The sequence below is a fragment of the Chanos chanos genome, chromosome 5 (assembly GCF_902362185.1).
Source record: "Chanos chanos chromosome 5, fChaCha1.1, whole genome shotgun sequence".
Lineage (NCBI taxonomy): Eukaryota > Metazoa > Chordata > Actinopteri > Gonorynchiformes > Chanidae > Chanos > Chanos chanos.
The window spans coordinates 32,952,700-32,960,282 of NC_044499.1; the positions used below are offsets into that span (position 1 = coordinate 32,952,700).

Genomic DNA, 7,583 nt, shown 5'->3' on the forward strand with positions numbered 1-7,583 from the left:
CAGTCGCCAGTGTATTGTGTTCCAGACCCTGTCTGTTTATTGACTGGAATTTGGATTTTAATAAAGATTGCCTGCACTTGAATCCAGTCTCCTCTCAGTTTGTGACAAATGTGTTAAAGAGGAGCACTAATGAGGTGTGTTATTTAATGCTGATGCCCTGGCGTACATCGCTAATGTAAAGTTTTAAAAGCATTACTACTGGGTCACTGCTGTAGACACAGGGTCTTAGTGTTAAATATCATTCTGTTTTGTCTGTTGGTTTTGACAACACACTCCCCTGGCCCTAGCCGCGACATTGCCACAGTCCCCACTTTCACCCATGTCAGTTTAGCTTCTCCTCTGACTTTAATTACACAGAACATTATCTCCAGTCAGCTGCATATGTTTTATACTAAGGTTATGAGCTCGGTGACACCTTGGTGACTCTTCTGTTTACAAAAGGACGATTTAACAGCTCTGCCTATGGTCTAATTGGTTCTGTCGTTGGTTGTGTTGAGTGGGTACTCACTGAAATTAAATGTCTAATGCAGCACGCTGGCAGCCCCTCTCAGCAGTCTACTATCTACTCTTCAAACTGACTGTGAAATTTTTTTTTCTACTCAGTTATATCACCCATGCGATTTGTAAATGCTTTCAATGGATCAAAGTGGTGTGATTTGCTATATTTTTGCTTCTGACCCTTGCTGAATATGGCTAAAAGCAATTTAAGAGCCAGAGGGAGGGAGGAAGGAGGGGAAGGGAAAAGGAGAGAGGGGGATAGATAGAGAGAGTGAGATGCCAGTTGTTGAGAAGCCACTTCAAATGGATGCCATGACCTGCAGCCTAAGATTCAGAGACTCTGGAGACATTAATTAGAGAAGGTTGAGTCATACTTTAAAATGGAAACTATAACATAAGCAAAATGTAAAGACTCCGAAACACGTGAAAAGAATGATTTATGAGATGCACACAGTCTGAGGTACTGTAAGATGCTCTCTCTCTCTCTCTCTCTCTCTCTCTCTCTCTCTCTCTCTCTCTCTCTCTCTCCCTCTCTCTCCTCCAGACCTTATAGATTTAACACCCCCCCCCCCTTTGATCAAGGAACTCACCACACAGTACCACTGCTGGATCAAGAGTGTGAGCAGATGTGCTATTCTACCTATGCATGAATTGAAATAATGACTTGGGTCCATGCAAGTGGAGAGTATGATGCATTTACACCACAGTTCCCCACAAAGCCTGATGCAAATGCCATGTGCATTTGTCCTCTCCTTAGAAACCATCACCTCCCTCTCCAGCTTCTTCAATGACCACCTCTTCCAGTTTCTTAAATCACCACTTCTTCCTCTCTCTTTTCTGTCCCCTATCACCGCCACCTACTCCCTGTTTCGTCTCCTTCACTCTATCTCCTAAGAGACCACAATCTCCCTCTCTTTGTTCTCCAAAAGTCACTATGTCCTTCTTCATTTTATCAGAAAGTACCAATTCTGGGAGCAACAACTTAATTTCTTTCAAAAGCACCACTTTCTTTGCCATCTTGGGGGGGGGGGGGATCCACTTTTCCATCAATTCAAAAAGCTCCTTGTCTGTCCCCTCTCTACTGTTGAAAACTGTACTGCTCTGCTTCTTGTCCTAGCTCTAGCTGCTGCTGGCAGAAAAGAGATTGGGTGAAGTGGAAATTACAATTTGGGGAGAGGGCACAGGTTTCTGAAGGGGAAAAAAATCTCACAGGTGTTTGGAAAGCATGTGCATTAGCTCCTGACATTAGCTAAACTAACAGAGAGGAAGTGCTTCTCTAATTTTTGTTCTCTGGATTTTTACAATGTGAAAAGAGCGGTTTTGAGCAGATAGACAAGGAGAAGACAAACCTGACAGCTGGAGGTGAGTAGAAAAGGGCAGGAGAGGTGGGGTAGACTGGAGGTGAGTGGAAAAGGGCAGGAGAGGTGGGGTAGACTGGAGGTGAGTAGAAAAGGGCAGCAGAGGTGGGGTAGACTAGAGGTGAGTAGAAAAGGGCAGGAGAGGTGGGGTAGACTAGAGGTGAGTAGAAAAGGGCAGGAGAGGTGGGGTAGACTGGAGGTGAGTGGAAAAGGGCAGGAGAGGTGGGGTAGACTGGAGGTGAGTAGAAAAGGGCAGGAGAGGTGGGGTAGACTGGAGGTGAGTGGAAAAGGGCAGGAGAGGTGGGGTAGACTGGAGGTGAGTAGAAAAGGGCAGGAGAGGTGGGGTAGACTGGAGGTGAGTGGAAAAGGGCAGGAGAGGTGGGGTAGACTGGAGGTGAGTGGAAAAGGGCAGGAGAGGTGGGGTAGACTGGAGGTGAATGGAAAAGGGCAGGAGAGGTGGGGTAGACTGGAGGTGAGTGGAAAAGGGCAGGAGAGGTGGGGTAGACTGGAGGTGAGTAGAAAAGGGCAGGAGAGGTGGGGTAGACTGGAGGTGAGTGGAAAAGGGCAGGAGAGGTGGGGTAGACTGGAGGTGAGTGGAAAAGGGCAGGAGAGGTGGGGTAGACTGGAGGTGAGTAGAAAAGGGCAGGAGAGGTGGGGTAGACTGGAGGTGAGTAGAAAAGGGCAGGAGAGGTGGGGTAGACTGGAGGTGAGTGGAAAAGGGCAGGAGAGGTGGGGTAGACTGCTGTGTCTGCATTAGAAAATGAATCAGGTGCATGCACTGAACAGTCAAATGACATTAAGAAAAAAAATCACAACAGTTGCCATCAATCACTGTTCTGTGTGTGTGCCTTCTTTCTTTCCCTCTTCCCATCTGTTTCTTTCCATTTGGTCGATCTGTAGATGTTCCCACCCCCGCTCCCCTGTTCCTTAATTCAGGTCTTTGGGGGAATCTTCCGTTTTGTGTTCTGTGTCTACACTGGCAACGTGTCAGTTTGCACTCTGCACATGCACACATGTACAATTATTTTCCATTCAGCTGTTAAGACGAGTCCGTCTGCCCTCCAAATGAGTGGATTTCACAAAAAAAAAAAAAAAAAATTAATCTCTACCACTAGTACGCTGGCTACAAACATACAGACTGCTCACAGTTCCGTTTTATCATCATCACTTCCCATTATAATGCAAATCATTTTCTTTCTTGATTTCAAGCACTCTTACATACTCAGATGGACTGTGTTACTGAATCTCACTGTTTTATCTTTATTCTATGTATTGTGCTTTGAGGTCCAGTGCTTTATATATATCTGTCTATCAGAACTGTTGTCAAGACGACCTTTGTCGAGTCCAAGACCAGAACTAGTCAGGACTGTTTCAAGGCCAAGTCCAAAGAGGTTTGAGTCACAGTCAAGACCGAGTCCAAATGAGTGAGACAGAGTCAGGCGTGTAGCCAACAGACAAGCCTGGAGAAGCGTCTGACTGCAGAGCTGCAGTTTCACGCCAGCGGTTTCAGGCCAGTGGCATTGAACACAGTAGGACAGTAGGACATCGTGTGAACCTACTAATTCGCACAATTGTGCCATGTAGACAACGATCATTTGTGCTGGTTGTAGGCTATGTGTCGCCATGCACAGAAGTTGTCTTCCTGCTTGTGTAATTGTTTTTTGTTTTTTTTTTTGTGCTTCTTCCAAAATAGTGATAGATACTACTAATAATAATATAACCAAACTTTAAGCTTCTGTTCTTTGAGAGATTTTTTAAGGTAAATGTCAATGTGGTTGTATTCTTGTTTGTGTAATTGTTTTGGTGGTTCCAATAAAATAATATTATGCTCAGTTTAAGCCTGTTTGAAGTAAAGTTGTATTCCTGCACATGTAGTGTAAGTGTACACATAAAGCCCACGTATTATTAAAGCCCAGTATCAAGCTTGAGGTTAAATTCAGGGATAATTCAGCGATATTTTGTGCTGATAATTATTTCAGCTATCACATTAGTTATAGTTTGTGTAATATTTACCCTGTGAATGTATGGAACGCCTAAGAAGCCATGAATTTACTAGTTTATATTCTGTCTTCTTGTGATAATGATAAATTTTTCTTTGTTTTCTCGAGATCTCGACTTATTTATGTCATTATCACGAAATAACGAAAATTATCGCATGCACTGAATGCCACTGGCCTGAAACTGCTGGTCTGAAACTGCTGGTGTAAAACTGCGGCTCTGCAGACAGATACTGCAGCAGGCCTGACCGGCCTAGGCCCACCCAAAAGATACATAGGCCCCCCGAGTTATACGCTACTGTTTCTTAAATTGGTTGATAATATAACTGAAATATCATCACAAACGCTCCTGAAATAAAAAAAAAATTTGTTCTAGTTTTTTATTTGTATAGTGCTTGACGGGTTTGACTGACATCTGTATTAGCCAATTAACTAGTTTGGTTTTGACTTTGTAGTTCCAGCGATGTAAACCTTCAACAGGAGATAGCAGCTGGTTTTCCACCCAATACATTCGCATATTTTAAGTGTATTCATGAAAATTCGGCTAAAGAAATGTCTGTGCGCATTTCCATCAGCTGTGTTATAAGGATTAAAAATGCAGGCTACACTGTCCTCATCACGGGAGGAGTTGTGAACAGTTTAAAACTTGTCTAGGGCAACTTTAATGGAAGCACGTGATAAAATCGCACCAAACCCCTTGTTGATGCGACTAAACCTGTTTCCATCACCAGTATCATTTTACCCTATGCTAATCACCTCTTTCCAGCAAATCAATTTCTTATGCGATTTAAAAGATTTGATGCAAAGTTTAAGCTTTAATTTGCATTAAATAGTTGGTTGGAAACCCAGCTAGTGTTGTGACAGCATTATATTGTATGTTTGTTGTGACAGGGCATGCGTTTTACGCTACTTCTGGTTAAAGTGTGCTGGATGAATAAAAATGCGGCGGTATTTTGTGGTTTACTACATATTCCGTTTCAGTGCAAACAAAGAACGGAAAGAGGAAAATTGGACAGGCCTGGTTACTGAGTAGGCTACACTACAGTTGCAATACAGGGTGTCCGACCTGTCATTCAGTTCAGCAGTAGGTTATAAAGAATGTGTAGGCTAGTGATGGACCGTGAGCAAAAGTCGTGCCCACTCACTTTTGCCGAGGCCCGTCCGAAAATTAATTTCTGGCTCTGCCACTGGACAGAGTCAAGACCGAGAAAGAACCCCCTTCGAGACCACTTACTTACCTGTTTATAATTTTTGTGTGATGCTAGAGACACAGTATATCTTCTATGAAAATGATAAGCATGGATGCATCACGCACGGAGATGAGTTTTGGCAGGCATACGATTAGTTACCAGCGGCCAATGTCAATACCTGTTTGAGATGGATTTTGAATTAATTAAACCAATGCCCATTTTCTGAACAAGCTCGCTTAATCAATGATTTTGTTTTGAAGTAGGAGTTACCTGACAAAAAAACAACATATATATATTTTTAAAAGCAGCTGGACTTGGTCAAGACCAATGGCCAAGACCAAGACAAGTCCGAGTGCAAATACCAATGAGTCTGACACAATAGAAAAAAACATCTCAAATCCTGACTCGAGTCCAAGACCGGACTCGAGCACTACAGCCCTGCTATCTATTTATCTATCTATCTATCTATCTATTTATTTATCTGAGTTCTTTTTTTTAATTCGTTTTCTTCAGATGCCACATTGTTAATTTATTGAACAGCAGGCACTTATAAAAATAGCGGAATCTAAAACACAGTTTGGAAGGACATCCTTAGGAGAATAGCAGTCCTAATGTCCTCATTTTGGTATTTTTCACAGTGGTGGCTGATAATGTGTACTGGGCTTAAATAAAGAAATCTTTTCATGGAGGCTGTGTGTGTGTGTGTGTCTGCATGTGTCACCAGCACAGACAACATACACAAAACATCCCTTTATGTGGGTGTATTACTAAACCCTGCACTGAGTCAGAAAGATGGGTGAACAGACCCAAAACACGGAATGATATCAGTTGGGATGTGTAAACAATGTTTGTTGTTCACTGTGGGGACTTTTTTTTCCCCCTTTTTTGTGTTTTGTGTTTGCCCTCAGGTTATCATTGTAATACAATTTTGTTTTGTTTGTCCCAGAATATCACCTCTCATTTTAGAAATTGTGTAGACACAAAAATATTTGCTGTAAAACCTGGAGATGAAGGTGGTGACTTCATTGTTATGCCCAGAATGTTCCACGTTCAAGAGAGTCTGAAGTTGTGAGGAATTTTATGCACACACATTACTCAGTGATGTACATTCACAATCTGTCATAACAGAGAGAGTCTTTGCAATGTTAAATAGCCCATCTTCAAATTTTGTTGACTTTGTCTCAAGGCCTCTCATTGCATCATTGTCAAGTAAACTTAGAAAGACAAAAGATTTCCACAGTCCCCCTGAATTAGAGCATCTTGGTGCAGATACAGCTCTTCAAGCCTTGATGCAGTTTCACTGCTCAAACCATACCACATGAGGAGGGCTTTCTGCCCCCGAAATACTTTCTTCTCCAAGGGTCATGCTAAGCTCCCTACAGATTTTAGACTTAATACAGCTCATTTAAATCTGACGAAGAAAAATGTTTTTGTTTAAAGATTCTTATTATTCACAGAAGTGCAACAATATATTCAAAATAATAAAAATAATCCTTCTTTACCAAACACCATTTTGTTTATATTTATGGCTGTTTTGTCATTTGTAGAAATACTGTGGTTGAATGAGCTCTGATGTATGTGATATATTAAAATGATATGATATATTAGATACGATATATCTGTTATGCTGTATGTGAATGGCCAGGGACACCTCTTATTCATCAGCCGAGCAGTATGCAAGTTGACTTCCTTGACACCAGTATTTCTGTAACTATCACTTCTACTCTTTTTAGAAAAGGTACAGAGGGTAATGGTCTTGTCCATTCAGACTGCCCATTCCCTGTATCTGAAATATGACTGATGACTCATAGTGATTCTGCTCTTGTAGATACTTGCACAACATCTACTTTCTGATGTACAGTGACATAATCCGTCTTCACAAGCCAAACAACATCCTTTTAAATTCACATATAATCTGCTGTATACATTTCTACATACATGCATATAACTAAAATAATTAAAAGTAATTAAAAGTAACTGTAAAAAATAATAAGACTAAAAGTCATTAAAAGAAAAGGTAAAAACTTATTAATACAAAACAGAAGATGAAGGGCAGTGTAGTCTGTGCTGCTGACTGTTTGCTTTAATAAATTTCTCATATGGAGTTATACACATTCAATCTGTATGTGTGGTTCCACTGGGGACCGAACCCAGGACCCTCTGCATGTAAAGCAGGCGTGATAACCTCTACACCATGGAACCTCATTGGTAATTAAAGGTATGACACAAGGACTATGAAGATGCTCCATGTTTTACAATTATTTTTTCAGTTGATTTAATAGTTTTAATGAAAGTGGAGTCAACCTGATTTGCATCTTGACCAAATGTATATAGCTGTATTTCTTTTTTTACAAAACACCCTCATTTCTCATTTGTCTCAGATGCAGCATAGAAATGAGCAATTTTGCAAAACATTCAACATGAACCTCTCAAAAAGTCCATTCTGAAACCACTTAATCACAGTCCATATGAAATACTCCAGTGAATATATACCTTTTCTGAACATGTGCAGCGCGTTTGTCCACAATCATTCAATCAGC

At 41.3% G+C, this 7,583-nt stretch overlaps 1 non-coding gene across 1 annotated transcript; it reads right to left on the minus strand.

Annotated features, from left to right (window-relative positions):
• Positions 1-7,172: 7,172 nt before the first annotated feature.
• trnav-uac (transfer RNA valine (anticodon UAC)) lies at positions 7,173-7,245 on the minus strand. The gene has a single exon. It is a non-coding gene; the product is annotated as a tRNA-Val (tRNA).
• Positions 7,246-7,583: the final 338 nt, after the last annotated feature.